Consider the following 15,788-nt stretch of genomic DNA (forward strand, 5'->3'; position numbering starts at 1 on the left):
AAGTTGGAAGAGGGGACAAAAATTAGGAAGGCTGTTAGTCATTGACTAACACCTGATTGTTCTAGGCCAATTGTGGTTTGTCTTCCCAGCTAGTTGCTGCTGGAAGTTGTAGGTCCAAGTTCTGTTGCCACATATGGTCTGGCCATGGTCCAGTTGTAGAGTCAGTCTTTCAATTTAGTATACCTCAAATATCTAACAGTTTGAGAGCCTTATTTGATTTTTGCCTCTAAATTTTATCTACAGAACCATATATATGGTAAATGCTTAATAAATATTTGTGGGATGGTGAGGAATCCGAAGAGTAGAGCGCTGAAGTCCTATCTGTGCTACACCCCAAGACTGCTATCCATTGCAGTAGCCGCTACCACATACAGCTTTTGAGCACTTGAAATGTAGCTAGTCTGAACTGGTGGTATAATGCACACCAAATGTCCAAGACTTCCTATGGAAAGAATATAAATTATCTCATAATAAATTTTAGAAGTATTTACAAAATGATAATGCTTTGAATATATATATATTTGATTAAATAAATCAGTTCACTTCACTGTGTTTTTTTTTTTTTACCTTTATAAAAAAATGTGGCTACTAGAAAATCTAAGAATACATATGTGACTTAGATTATATTTCTACTGGCCAGTGTTGACCCAAGGTAATTTTTTTATGTGTAAATTTCCTCTTCAGTAAAATGAGGCAACTAATTTCTATAGCGTGTTCCTTTTTCATTGCCTCAATATAAAGATATTTGAAAAGACTGGAAACAAATTTGTGTATTCATTTATTCATTCATCAAAAGATGTTGTGTTTACTATGTCTCAGACAATAACCCAGGGGTTGCTTACTCTTGATCTTTGACAGTTTGGGGAGAAAGAGGCTTAAAAGGCGGATTTGTTTGGTAGGCATATAAAACTATTTAAACCCAAGAAAATTTCATGGGAAAATGCAGCCTAGTTCTTACACTTACTTATTGATAATGTTGTAAGTCACTTCTCTAAAAAAAAAAAAGTAAAACCAACACCAAGAATATCTGAAATTCACTTCAGGAAGATCTTTGTTTACACATTTCCATGAACCAAGTTTTCCCCCCACTTATAAGCTGTATGACCTTGATAAATCCCTGAACCTTGTGGGAATCACAATCTCCTCCCCCCTAAATTGGGTTTACCTCATGAGATTTCTCTGAAGCTCAAACTAGATAATATGTGTGAAAAACCAATATAAATGTGAAGGCTGATTATGTTTATTATTAGAAACAATTATGGCCTTTAGGTTAAAATGAGGGTATTAGGAAAAGAGCAGTTTGGAGACCCATGAAATAACTTTTAGTTTGTATAGGTTCTAATAGAAGTAGAAGAAGCCAAATAAAGAAGTATAAATATGCAAAGCATAATATATGATGTTAAGATCTAACCTTCACATGGTTCCAGGCTGCATTTTTTATTAAAGGTATGGCCTGAGGTCTTATTCTTTGTGGGGGTCAAAATGAAAAAAGAAAATCAATGTTCCTCATTAACTCTGATGGTGTTTTGATAAATTTTGGTTATCTCTCTTCACTTAGCCATATAAGGATAATAAAATTGTTGGCAATAACACTAGATTACAAAAGGGTAGATGTAAATGTCTAATTCAGAGCTATGTAAATTGACTAGCCTCCTTCATGATCCAGGATGGTAGTAGCCCCAAGCTATGCAAGGCTCCTAAACACTTGATATGTGGCTAGTCTGAATTGTAATGTGTAGTAAATCTAAAATACACACCATATTTTGAAGATTTAGTATGGAAATGAGGAATGCAAAAATATTTCATTAGTGATTTTTAAAAATTGACTACATATCAAAATATATTTGGGTTTGTTGAATTAAGTAAAATCTACTAAAATTTACTTTTTTATTTTTGAATGGGGCTTCTGGAAAATTTAAAGTTAGATATATGCTTCACATTTGTGGTTCACATTATATATCTATTGGAGAATGCACCCCAAGGCCCTTCCTAGTATGATTTAAAAGTTCAAGTCCTTGTCTCAATGGATTTTGGAATCTGTTTCCTCTCTGCACATCCATTCTTTCTATTCCTTTCTTCCAGAAGGCATTAACTAAGCTGCCAAAGCAGAGATCTAGAGGTAAATTGCTTAGAAAAAAAGGTACCAAACATTCTTTCTTCCTGTCCTTTAGGTTTTCTTACTTTTTTTTTTTCTTTTATCTCCCCCCTAGTTGGAGAAGAGAAAACTTTGGTCACAAATGACTTGGATAGAGTTCCTGTCAAAATTCCTTGAGTTAACAAATAGTTGGAAACCATAAGATGATTTCTCTTTGCCAGTCAATGGTGAAAGATTTGATTTGAAGTGATTTATCTGCTCATATATGCAATAAGCACAATTTTTTAGTTTCTTTTCTTTTTTAGGGACTAATTTTCTCTTCCACTCGATATTCCATTTAAGTACCTTGTCTGACCACAAATATGTGTCTAGAAGGAAGGCTCATAACATAAATAGATTTAAAGCCTCTTCCTGTGTGTGCTCTCTCAAACCCTTTTCTAGGAAAAAGAAATAAAAGGGAAGAGCAGAGATTTATGAGATCATGTTTTAAGGTCAACAGAAGGAATAGAGAGATTCAAGATTCTTTAGAATTCCTGAAAGTAAAATTTTTAGTTTACAGGATTTTGTGCACATAATATGCCAAGTATGGTGGTAGGCATTGATAATACAGACAAAAATTATTTTCCTCATTTAGCTTATATTCCATGTGAAGACAAATAATAAATAGTTAAAAGTACGATTTTCAAGAGGGCCATTTATAAAATGGACATGTGGCAAAGATTGTATTCAGCTCATTAATTAAAGGGAACAAGTAAGATGTTAAAAAAACTTTAAGGATCATTCAAGAAGTTAGGTATTTATATCCAATGTTAGAACAAGGTTGCTGGATTAGATACGAAAACTGGTTAATCACCAAGGGGGATGTAAACCATAAACTTTGGTTTTAGGTGTTCCACCAGACATCTACTGGATGTTATTTGCATCTTTACCAGACCAGACAAAGATCTTTTAAGTTGACCTCTGCTTCTACAAAATTTTTTAAATAACCTATACAGTAGAGAAGTAAATCTCAGCACTGCATTAAAAGAACACCCAAATATTTAGCTATTTCCAAGTTTTGGATAATTTTACTGAGACAAGTAGCTAAGATATATATTATTTTGGATGGTGGTAATTACTTTAGGGAAAAATAAAGCGTATAAGCAGATGACTGATTGTGTTTGTATGTTTACTTTTTTAACTTTTTATTTTTTACAGATTTTATTTATTAATTAGAGCATGCGGGGTGGGGAGACACAGGCAGAAGCGGACCCTTTGTTGAGCAGGGAGTCATATGCAGTGCTTCACACAGGGCTCATCCCAGGACCCATGAGATCATGACCTGAGCCAAAGGCAGCCACTTCACTGACTGAACCACCCAGGTGCCCCATGTGTTTAGTTTTAAAGAAGACAACTTTGAGAAATTGACCTTCTAATAAAGATGTGAAGGAAGTGGGAAAGTAATAAGTATATAGAAGTATAATAAGTAATATCTAGTGGAAAAAGATGCCAAATAGTGGAATAGTGAGTGCAACATCCCTGAGAGGGGAATCTGATTGGCAAGACATCAGAGCATCAAGGAGGCCAGTGTGGATGGAGTTGAGTGAGTGACTGTGAAAAGGTGTAGGAACTGATAGCAAAGAGTTTATAGTAGAGGGTGGACCAGGTCCCACAGAGCCTTGTTGGTGATTACATGGTTTAAAATGGTCCCTGAGTACAGGCTCAAGTGCTACCCTGTGTTCTTAAGCTAAGCTCAAGGGAGCTGTGATATGCCTCAGAGAGAAGATATATGTTAGATAAGGTTTGTTTAGACCTGAATTACAGTGCTGTTGGCCATAAATTCAATGTTAATAAATCAGTGATACATATTATATAAGACATCTTTAAGCAGAAGCACATATAAAACAAGGTTATGTATTGGCCTTTTGATGAAAATATTGTGATTAAAAGCTTGCAGAAACCTAATCCTTTATTTCTTTTAGGAGCAATGGTTCAGTATTTGCTGATTCAATGTTTGCAGTTACTTTATAGAATATAACTACTGCAAATAACAATAACTGACTGTGTGCTATTTATATCTCCAGGGCCTAAAGAGTGTAAGTCTCAATGTATGTCTATGTAGTAGAACAGTCAGTAGCTGCTGGATATTTGCCAAGTCAATGAAACCTAGGGACGTGGGGCAAGATGTGCAGCAGGGAAGAGCTCTGTTAGGCCACAGCTTGGGGTCCATCTGTTGGCCAGGGCAGCCACTGCACGTGGGAGCCAGCCAAGTCCTCCCTGGGTGGCAAGGAGACAACCCTGGACACAACCGTGAACCCAGTGTAGTAAGGTAGAGATGACTCTAGCTGGGCTCTGCTACTTTTACTTATTTGTGTAACTTAGAGAAAATCATTTTACCTCTTTTATCTTAATTGTCTTCTACAACACGAGGCAACTGGGTGAGGCTACTGTTGAAGGCTCCTGTGCAATTAGAAGAAGGAGCTTGGGGATGCGACAAAAGCTTAAACCCCACATTATATTCTTTCCCTGATGCCCAAGTGCAGAAATCCAGATCACCGCAGACGTTGCAGTGTATGGATTCTGTCTTCAACTGAATGCTACCCTGTACAGACCATTTCAGTGACGGTTCTGCAGAACGTCCCTTTTGACACAGAAAGGCTTGCTTCTGCAGCCCTCTGGGTGAGATGTGCATAGTGCTCCCAGTCACAGTCAACTTGAAGTTTGTAGTTTAGGTCAAATGAAATATTTTCAGAGCTCAGTGTGTATTCCCAAAACAGCAATAAATCACTCAGAAAGTTATGTGCTCATTTGCACATGGCTTCAAATTACTGATTTAGCCAGCTGAGGGCACACATTATGGTTTTTCAGCATATGATTTTTTTATTTCTGGTGTTCTGATCATCCAGTAATTAGTGGATACAGATGAAATTACAAGCTGCTGCCATTGCCTCAAATGGTCAGGTTTTCAGGATGCCAACTCCCAGCTCCTTTGGAGTTGACATAAATATTATGGAAGCAAAAAATTATAGTCATTTGCAGGGAAATCATGTGTTTAATTGCCAAGTGAAGCAGAGGAAAAATAGCAGAAGCACACATCATGTATCAGTTAATGTGAGTGCATTATTGCATGTTGCAAAGGGGTCTAAAAGGACTTTTCAATAGCAAAATGAAAACAAAACTATTCTAAAAAATGCCATCTGTGAAGCCTCCAGATATGTCTGACTGGCTCATTTCCTTTCAAAAATAGTCCCTGCATTCCAAAAGCTGTTAATAATGAAGGGAAACAACCATGGAGTAAAAATGAACCATGGCTGATGGGAGTGGGACTTAATGTAAGGAGTTGCGGTTGAAATAAACATGGAGAGGAATATTCTGCAGACACATTTTGTGTAGATATTTCAGTGTTTACTGCAGATGGCACTTTAACACAACATAAGACTCCTCAGATTCTACGTGCAGGTGGATTATTTTGAAAATACCAAACTCAGAATTTACTTTTAAGCATTTATTTCTAAATAAATGTTATTTACTAAAAAAATTAGTGCTTTTTCCTCCTATATCCCACCTTTTTAATTGGTGGACTTGTCTCATGGGAAAGACAATTGACAACCATGTAAAGTTTTATAGGAGGCCAAAAATTAATTTAACTTGGAAATGATGTTAATATATTTCCATGTTGGATAGACAGCCAATGACCACAGAAATCTTAACCTAATAATCTGTAATGTGTTGTATTGCTCTTTTTAAATTACTAAATCAAATACTTCATCTATTATTCTAAAAAGCAAAGATAAAGCTTTTATAGATTCTGTCTCTCCCAGGTGATCAGCATAATATCGTGGCCAAGGTCATGAACCCTGGAGTCAGATTTTCTGGTTTTGATTTCTGTCATTTACCAACATGTGAACTTGGACAAGTGTTACACTTATATATATATACACCCTAGTGTCTTCATCTATAAAATAGAGATAACACCAGTACCTGCCTTGTAGGTGTTGAGACCTACATGGGATGATACACATGAGGCAGTTGTTAGTCTGTTCCCTGGCATATATTATGAACTCAAGAGACATTCTCACATTCATTCATTCATTCATTTTTAAAAACTTTATTTTTTTATTCAGGAGAGACAGAGAGAGAAGTAGAGACACAGGCAGAGGGAGAAGCAGGCTCCATGCAGGAGCCCTCTGTGGGACTTGATCCCGGGACCCCAGGATCACATCCTAGGCAGAAGGTGGTGTTAAACCGCTGAGCCACCCAGGGATCCCCTCTCATGATTATTATTTTTTTTCCTCATGATTATTTAAATAGCAGCTGGAAATTCTAGCATATAGCCAGAAATTAAGTGGTGACATTTTTTGTTCTATAATGATTTTAGGTAAGATGATAAAAAGAGCAGTTATATTCTGAGAGTCTGTTACTGTTCTAAGCCCCTTGTTTTATCTTATCTAATCTCCACAATAATTGTAGGATGTAGGTATTATCCCATTTTATAGGTGAGGAAATTAAGGTTGCTTAAGGCTATCAGTCATGCCTTTGAAACAAAATAACTAGTGTTTATTGAGTGATGGCTTTGTGCCAGGCACTGTTCAGTTTAAATTGTACTCCTTCTCTCTCAGTTCTCACAACCTAGGTGGTTAGTATCAATATCTTAATACCAGCATTCACATGTGAAGGAACATACACACAGGGAGATTAAGGAACTTCTAGACAAACACATAACTAAGAAGTGTGAGAAATAAGATTTTATTCCATTAGTTTGATTCAGAATCCTTGTTCTCAACTACTCTGCTGAAAGAAAAAGCAAAGAATGCACAACCATGTAAAAAAGAGTTATTATGATAAAAATAAGGTAAATAAATGACAGAAATGTGGGTGAAATATATAAATGGACAATTTATACTGGAAGAAATAACAAATGGCTAATGTCCATATGATACTGCTATTGCCAGTTTCTCTAAAAAAGACAACTTTAAATTACAATGAAATATGCCTTTTCACTTATATTTTGCAGAATTTGAAAAGATTGATACCATTGTTGATACAAACTTGATAGAGGTCAATTTCATAGAACCTGTGAAAAATGGGAAATGCATACATCCTTTGATCTTGCAACTCAACTTAATAGAAATCTATTTTAAAGAAATAGTCACACATATATATAAATACTTGTACAACAGCGTTTATTGTATCATTATTTGTAACAGTGAAAACTAGAAAACAACTGAAATATATCAGCAGGGGAATGCTTTAATAAGTTCTAGTTTTCCATACTATTGAATATTATGTAGCCACGTAAAATCCAAGAACAAAGTAGATCTATATTAAATGTTATAAAAAAGTCTGCAACGTTCTGCATGTCATTAAAAACCAGGTTGCATTATGTTATATACTTGGAATAATTAAATTGATTTATTAAACTTGGAGGGGGGAGTCTTTTCATTTACCTTCTATATTTGTATATAGAAAACATCCTGGAATAAAATTCATAAAATATTAACATAGTTATTAGGAGTATTCATGAAAATTTATGAAAGATTTTAATTTTGCTCTAAATGCTTTGGTATTATTTAAATGCATTAGAATAAGTATGTCCCATTATAATGTAAATAGTAAAGTAAAAGTATAATGTAAAAATAAAGTGAAAAGGATAAAAGGAAGTAAGTACTGTACCAAATGTAGATAGCTTGTAATGGCAGAACTGTAATTCAGGGTAAGTCCTGGTGACTTCAAAGTTATTGGTGTTCTCTACTATTCCAGTATTCAAGATACCATAGAGCATTACCGAACATTGCTGCCGCTTCTTTGTATATTGTATATAATATATTAATTATATTTATATATTCATAAAATAAGTGTAAATATTTATATATCATATATAAAAATTGTATATAATACATATTATATATAAATACTATATATATTGTTTTCCTAGAGACATATATTACAACCTGTCAGGAAGGAGATGAGACTTTATTTTCCAACTTATTTTCAATCCTAGATTCATATGAGATTTTGACCATGCAGTGGAATGGAACAGGGTGAGGACCGAAACAATTCTGCTACTTTTTTATGGACACTTAGATGATGATAAGTTTATAGATCTTTAGTTAAGTACTCACCTGTACTTTGCCTCAGTTTATGAATGGTAATTGAATAATTCTCACCATGACTTCTTCACAAAGATAGTACTAGAGTACTCACAGAATATTAAAATGGAAGTGTCAGCCAAGATTTTAAGATGAAGAATATTGTTATAGGTTGATTTCTGTCTTCCCTCGATTCGTATGTTGAAGTCAGTACCTCAGAATGTGATTTTATTTGGAACTAGGGTTGTTGCAGATGTAATCTGTTAAGATAAAGTCATACTGATGTAGGGTGAGCCTTTAATCCATTTTGACTGATCTCCTTACTAAAAGGGGATATTTGCTCACAGACACACGGAGTGCCATGTGGGAATGGAAGCAGAGACTGGGTGAGGCCAAGTCAAGGAACACCGAAGATTGCCAGCAAACTGCTAAGAAGCTAGAAGAGGGGCATGAAATAGATTTTTCCTCAAAAGGAGCAAATCCTGCCAAAACTTGATCTCAAACAAACTTCTAGCCTCAAAAAAGGTAAGACAATAAATTTCTCTTATTTAAGCCACTCAATTTGTGATACTTTTTTTAAAAAAAATTTTAAATTTATTTTTTTAAATTTGTGGTACTTTAAAAAAATAAAAAAAATAAATTTGTGGTACTTTGTTATGGCAGCCCTGCAAACAAATACATTGGATTTCAAAGTAAGTAGTGGGAAAAATCAGAGTGAAGATTCATGTACTGGATCAAGTGTGTGGTAGGTAGGTGAGAGGTCCTGGAAATGTGGGTAAGAGAACATAGGCAGAGTCCACGCCAATTGTCAAAGAGAGTGTCCTGTTCCGTTATATGCCAGCCCCCAGAATGTGAAGCCATTCTGTAACATGGCAATCAAGAATTTATTTGGTCCCCTTGCCTTCTCTCTTTACAGGAGAGGGATAGAGAGAGAAACAGCTGACCCCCTGCTGCCTCCACCTGCTGCAGCCCTACTTCAGCCTTGCCTGAGGGTGAGAAAATGATTTAACTTTGTGTCACATTTAGAGTTTGTACCGCTAATACTCTGATTTCTGAATTGCAATAGTATTTGGCAAGTTAATGTGATTCTGGGACAATTGATTAATCACTTAAACGTAATAAAAAAAAAGTCTTAAGACTGCTTGAGATGTCATGTAGGGGCAGAGGAACTATGTTCCTTCCAAGAAATGTCAAAAGGCAGAGGAAAACAAATGAAGTTACAGTATGATTACATTCCACAAGTTGTGCTTATTCAAATGCTAGTTATATACAGGTACTTTGAAATGAATATCCTTTCGTAATTTTAGCCATCAGGATATGTTATTATTAATATGATTAAAGTTCTAAATAAAATGTTAATCATTTATTCTTTGTACAACTTCTTTTAGAATCTACCATGATCAATAAAAATATTTTGGGGGTGGCTTATGCTTGGGTATCTATTATATGTTTAAAATTATACTTTACCATTCATGTTACACTTTGTCATTGGAAGCAGTATTTAATCATGGAGCAGGGAGAAAATGACATTTTAAATCTTTTCTTTAGAGGTGGTGGGGAAGGAGGTTGTGTCTCCAAATAGCATTAAGTCTAAGGAAGTAAAAACCAGCAGGTCCATTTTACAGGGGTGTATCCAATGTGTGGAATGGTTTCTGGTCCCTCTCGATCCATACCTGTTTAGATCCTTTGTAATAATTGACATCTAATTAAACGCAGCCCTTTGTGCATACAAACTATAAATTCTAGTGTAAAATGATGAATGCTAGAGTTGCTTTCAACATATTCAGGACCTGAGTGTGGACAAGAAATATAGAAAAAATTCTGGGGGTATAAAATGACCAAACCATGCCAGTAAACTTTTGAAGAAATATTTAAGTCTTTTATATACAAATTATTGCCTGCTATTTTTGTTTTTAATATTTGCATTCTCTTCTGTTGCTGTTTGTTTTTCTTTCCACTTAAGCAACAATTCATTAGCAAATTCATAAAATTTGTTATGCAGTTATTTTTTCATACAAATGATTAGAGAGGTAGTGACAAATTGTCTTTTTAAGCGGTCATAAATGCTTTGACTTTGAGAAGTTGTGAGTTCTAGGGTGAACAGTAAATTCACACTTCTGGAGAGCAAAAATTAAAGTAATAGAAGTTGTTTAGATTTGCGTAAGCATATATGACACTACAAAGACAAACAAGGAAATAATTAAAACTAGAATAGCATTATCTCCAGTTGTGCCTCTGGGAGGGATGTAGAAGTTTTCTGGGATATGGGTAAAATTTCATATCTCAGTTTGGGTGGTGCTGACATGTGGCTATTGATTTTATCATTATTAATATGCAATTTTTGTGTTTGTGCGATATATTTTTAAACAAATTATTAATTTTTAAAAGTTTTAATAAAAAAGCAAACAGGTAAACCCAAGGTGGATATAGGCACATGCCAGGACTATTCTTGAGGTAAAAATAGGAAAGAAAAAATATTGAGAGTTGAAAACAAAGTTATTTACATTTAGCAACAAGTCTTTACTGAGTGCTTATTATTTGTTGGATGTTTTCCTAGGACCTGAGGTGCATTACTGAACAAAATCAAGATCCCTGCCCTGTGGATTCTAGACAGGGATAGAAGTGCAGACAGTAAATAGCAGACATATGAAAAAATGATAAATCACATTTTTCCTGTTTTCTGTGACAGTCACTGAGTATAAGAAGGAAAGCACAGAGGTTTTTAGTAGTTCAGGCACTCTTAGGCTGATTGTGCAGAATTGTTTTCAGTGCATTTTAAAAGAAATAATTTATACTTACCACTTATGGATATGGTCCGAATCATAGAGAATTGCATTTATATAATGATCACCTTCAAAATATGATTCTATGGTTGGTATAAAGTTTATGACAAAAAAGCATTATAATAAGAGCAAGTATTAGCCTTAACCTCAGATTTCTGGAAATGACTTTGAATTTTATCTCAGGGGCACTTGGGTGGGTGGCTTAGTCCATTAAGCAGTTGCCTTTGGCTCAGGTCATGATCCCAAGGTCCTGGGATCTGGCCCTACTCAGTGGGAAGCCTGCTTCTCCCCTCCTTCTACTGCTTCCTCTGTGGCTCCCTCTGCACACAAGCTCTTTCTCTCTGTCAAATAAATAAATAAATAAATAAATATTTTTTTTAAATAAAATCTTAAAAAAAAAAGAATTGTATCTCAGGAAGAACTCGGCAATAAAACAAAGTATGGATAAATCAGAAGCTGAAAAAAAATCACCAGTAAAAAGTTTTTATTCTCTTTAGTAAGAAGCAATTCTGAGCTGTAGGAGAAAAAAAGTCTTATAAGTAACACAGGAAAACAAAGGAGAAAATGTGCCAGTGGAACAGACACCACATTTCAGATATGCTTAGGAGGCTATCAGACTAACGGTGTGGGTTCCTGTGTGGCTTGGTAGGATTCGGGTCCCCTGGGTCAGCTGGTGTCTCCTGGAGCAGAACGACCATGGACTTGTTCTCAGCATCATCCAGGCTCCTTGAGCACTTCAGCCTTTGAAAGCAGATCAGAGCCAAAGGCCTGTCCTGAATCTGTCATCTAGCAGATTGTTAAAAGGTAGTTCAGACAAATGAGGATTTCTTCCATGTGGTTTACTGGAATAAAAACAGTTTAGGGGACAGAGAGGAAGCCAGAGCAGGGAGGCAGAAGATAGAGCATGTTAGTAATTCCAGATCCAAAGGAAGATTGAGAATTCCACTCCAGCTTTTAGAACTCACTGTGACTTGGCCCATTCACCGTTTTTAATCACATTCTCCTACTTTGTGTGCTGTGTTCAAATATTGCTATATGCTAGAAATAGCTCTGGGTGATTTAGAAGGTGCTGGTAATAAACTGTAGTCTACTAGACAACCAAATAAGAGGATGCTCTGGATTTAAGATTTTATGTCTTAACACCAGTTGTTTATGACTCTGTAAGCTCTATGATTTTAACCTTTGCTTTAAACACAGAATAAGAAAATAGTCATCAGCTGGAGCTTTTTGATATACAACTTGATTCAGAAAATAAAATATTCATAAAAGTCTGGACAAGTTTTATCTCTTCATTTTGATTAAATTTATTTAGTGAATGGAAATGACTAATAAAGGAGAAGTACTTGCTATAGCTAAATGTTGAACACAGACTGATGTTCCATAACTGGCAAAATTAACACTGGCAAATTTACAACTGATTTTGATTATGTAGATTTTAATTTCTCAAGAAATTGTTGAACGAGAAAGAGAATCATAAATACATTATGAATTTGAGGAATGAAAATAGTTCCTGAACTTGGTTTTCAGGGTTTGAAATGCAGGATTCTGAAATTCACTCATGAATGTAATGCAAATAGTTAATGTTTAAATCAATTATAATTAGGACAAAATCATTTTTCTCAAACCAATATTTGTTTAGGTAAAGAAAAACTGCAAACTGTAATGACCATGATGCATGATTTTGATTATTATTCTCCTATGGGTGATTTCAAACGTCAGCCTCAGTGGAAGAATGATTGCTCTTCCTTCCATAATCTCCCATTCCACACTCTTATTTAAAAGCTCAGTGGTGAGAAATTTCAATTTTTCTTGATTCCAGAGTACAGATTGAAGACGTAGGCAGAGGGGCCTCATTTCTCAGTCCCTTGTGAATCTGTGGAATCGGTCGCTTCAGGTTCATGCTTGCTGGTACCTTGACATGTTCTTGTAGTTGCCATTGTGAATTTGGAGTTGTAAATTTCCAGATGTTAAAAAAAAAAAGTCCTGAAGTACATTGTTGTACTTCCAGTGTTCTCAGTAATTAAGCTTCTAGAAGTGTATCTAGATCCAGCAAGTTGTTTTGAGAATTCAGAAAAATAACTCCTCTCTAGGAACAGAGCTTAACTAGGGTCTGTTTGGCCTTTATTTCTACAAGAGCCTTCATCTTTTATCTGGGTTCTGGTCAAATAAAGAGCAAGTAAAGAGAGACTGAGGAAGACTCTCTCAAATCCAGCAGTACTCATCCTTGGATGTGCATTGAAATTACCTGGGAGTTTACAATACACGGACTCCCTGAGTACCACCTCCAGAGATACTTATGTAACTGGGGTGGGATATAGCCCCAACAGGGAAATTTTAAAAGCTCCTTGGGTGATTTTAATATGCAGCCAAGGATCTGCGATCCACTGCTGGCTTGCAGGCCTAATGTAATTAAAATACAGCCTTCAGTATTTCTAAAGTTGACAAGTTGATTTCCAAAGACATGGAAAACATGGCACCAAAGTGTCATTTTGATTCCTTCTTGGGATAACAGGTTTTCTAGGACCATTTTAAGACCTTATTCCAAGGGCATTCATGCTCTTGGAGTTCACAGCCTACCTCATATCAAGCATATTAAAATGCAGCCACATCCCACATTAATATAATTGATTCCTGATTATGTGAGTCATATTGTGCTAATTGTTAATATATTAATTTTTAAGTGTTTAAAATGTTGAAGTCATTTAGGGCTTTTGGGACCAAGTCTCAAACATTATTAGAGACTTGCAGTTTCTTGGCATTGATGGATAACAGAGTCCAAGCCCCCTTAGCACAACCCTCTTGGAGGACTAGCGGAGAACAAAGTGACTCTGTTTGCCTTCACTGCCTCAACGTGGCATCATGAATTTGCACCCTGGATCTGAATGTTTGAGCATATTCCTGACTCCGTCTCAGATGTGCACATTTAAAGCCCCTGCTAGGGAAGCTATCAGGCTTAGCTGCTGGGAAATGTGGATGAAGATATGAGCCTTGCCATTGCAGCTTGCTTGCGGACAGCAGAGTTCTTGCCGTGAAGCTGGCCCGGCAGCTACTTACAGAACCCTAACATGCCTGAGCAGGAATAGTAACTGTCTCCCATTGACTGCCAGCCAGCGGCGACAGGAGAGCTTGCGCTGTAACAGCTGTAGGACACATCTCCCTGCGGCTGGCCCTGGTCTGCTGGCCAGGGCAGACTGCAGGCCAAGAGGACACTGTCTGAGGCTGGAGAGGTGTGGAGGGGTTCCTCTGCCTCGGTGCTTGCCTGTGTGACTCCCACCCCTAATTCTGATGGGGCTGAGTGGTAATTCAGGAAGAAGCACTCAGATAAGGAATTGGTGGCTTCAACAGAGAATTTATGAAGACCAGAGCCTCACAAACTAGGATAGATTTCCTAATTCTACTATCAGTGAGGCTGTTGGGAGTGAGATTGCTCCTTAGGCTGTTATGTAGCTCAGTCCCTATGATTTCCCCCTTCAATCCTATACCTGATCATCACTTTAACCTTCTTTTCATCATGGAAATATGCTGGACAACAGTTTACCACGTAAGACCCCCAGAGGTTTGTTTCTGTTTTTTTTTTTTTTTAAGATTTTATTTATTTATTCATGAGAGAGGCAGAGACACAAGCAGAGGGAGAAGCAGGCTCCATGCAGGGAGCCCGATGTGGGATTCGATCCAAGGACCCTGGGGTCACGCCCTGGGCCAAAGGCAGGCGCTCAACCACTGAGCCACCAGGTGCCCAGAAACCCCCCAAATTATTAAGTATATAAAGATGTATTCAAAATCATGACTAATCAGAGAAAAAAGGCAAGTTAAAACAACATAAAGAGTTCCAACAATATAAAGAGGTATATGTGATATAAAGCGGTATACAGTTATACCGGAGATTCCCAGCCATGGCTGTGCATTAGAATCACCTGGAAAGATTTTTAAAACCTCAACACCTAAGCCCTACCCTAAGGGATTCAAATCTAAACGGTATGGGTGGGGCTTGAACATTGGTTTTATTTAAAAGGTGTTTCTCCAGGTGTTGCACTGAATTGAAGGCCTGTTGCAATGCAAAAAGTTACAAAGCTGGGTCAGTGCTGGCAGGTGGCAGTGCTTCTACAGAGTCTGGCACTACTTGGTCAAATTAAGGACAAACACATCTGTGCCTCAGCAATTCCCCTAATCGAGAGAGTGAGAGAGAGAGAGAGAGAGAGAGAGAGTCTCAAAGAAATTTTGCCTTGTCTCCATCAAGTATTTGTACAGGTGTTGATTGCAAACTTATCTGCAGTGACCAGAGCTGGAGACAACTTGGATATCACCTGGGAGAGTAGATAGCTCAAGGGAAGGCTGTGCAAAAAGTGGGTAGATTAACGTATGGAGTGCACTATCCCTGGGTCTTAGAGGCAGAGCCAGAGCAGTAAGAATCTGAACAGTCGTTCTCATTTTGCAAAACCATTCACGCTGTAAGGTGGAGTAGAATGGGAGCAAGCTGGGGAGATGAAAGCGAATAAGGGAAGAGCCACGAAGAACCAATAATGATGTTGTGCTATGAACAGAGGAAAAGAGTCACACACCCGTCCGCACCTAGGTGAAGAGGGAAGAAAGAGATCGGTGGGGATAGCAGTGAGCAAGGAGAAGGGCAAAGGGACGGGGCAGGGAGCAGACGCGGAGATTGGACCTCAGGACAGTCCAGTTTGAGGCTAAAGGCAGGATGCACCCTGAGGAGGCAGGAAGTAGGGGTGAGCGGTTCAGTTCGGGGTTCCTTCGTGCAGAACTGGAAACTCTGACGCGGGCTCTCAGGTGGAGTTCGGATGGAAGGGAGCCCCAAGAAGCTCGGACTTGAGGGAAGTCTCGGGA

The sequence above is a fragment of the Nyctereutes procyonoides genome, unplaced genomic scaffold, assembly GCF_905146905.1.
Source record: "Nyctereutes procyonoides isolate TBG_1078 unplaced genomic scaffold, NYPRO_anot_genome, whole genome shotgun sequence".
Classification (NCBI taxonomy): domain Eukaryota; kingdom Metazoa; phylum Chordata; class Mammalia; order Carnivora; family Canidae; genus Nyctereutes; species Nyctereutes procyonoides.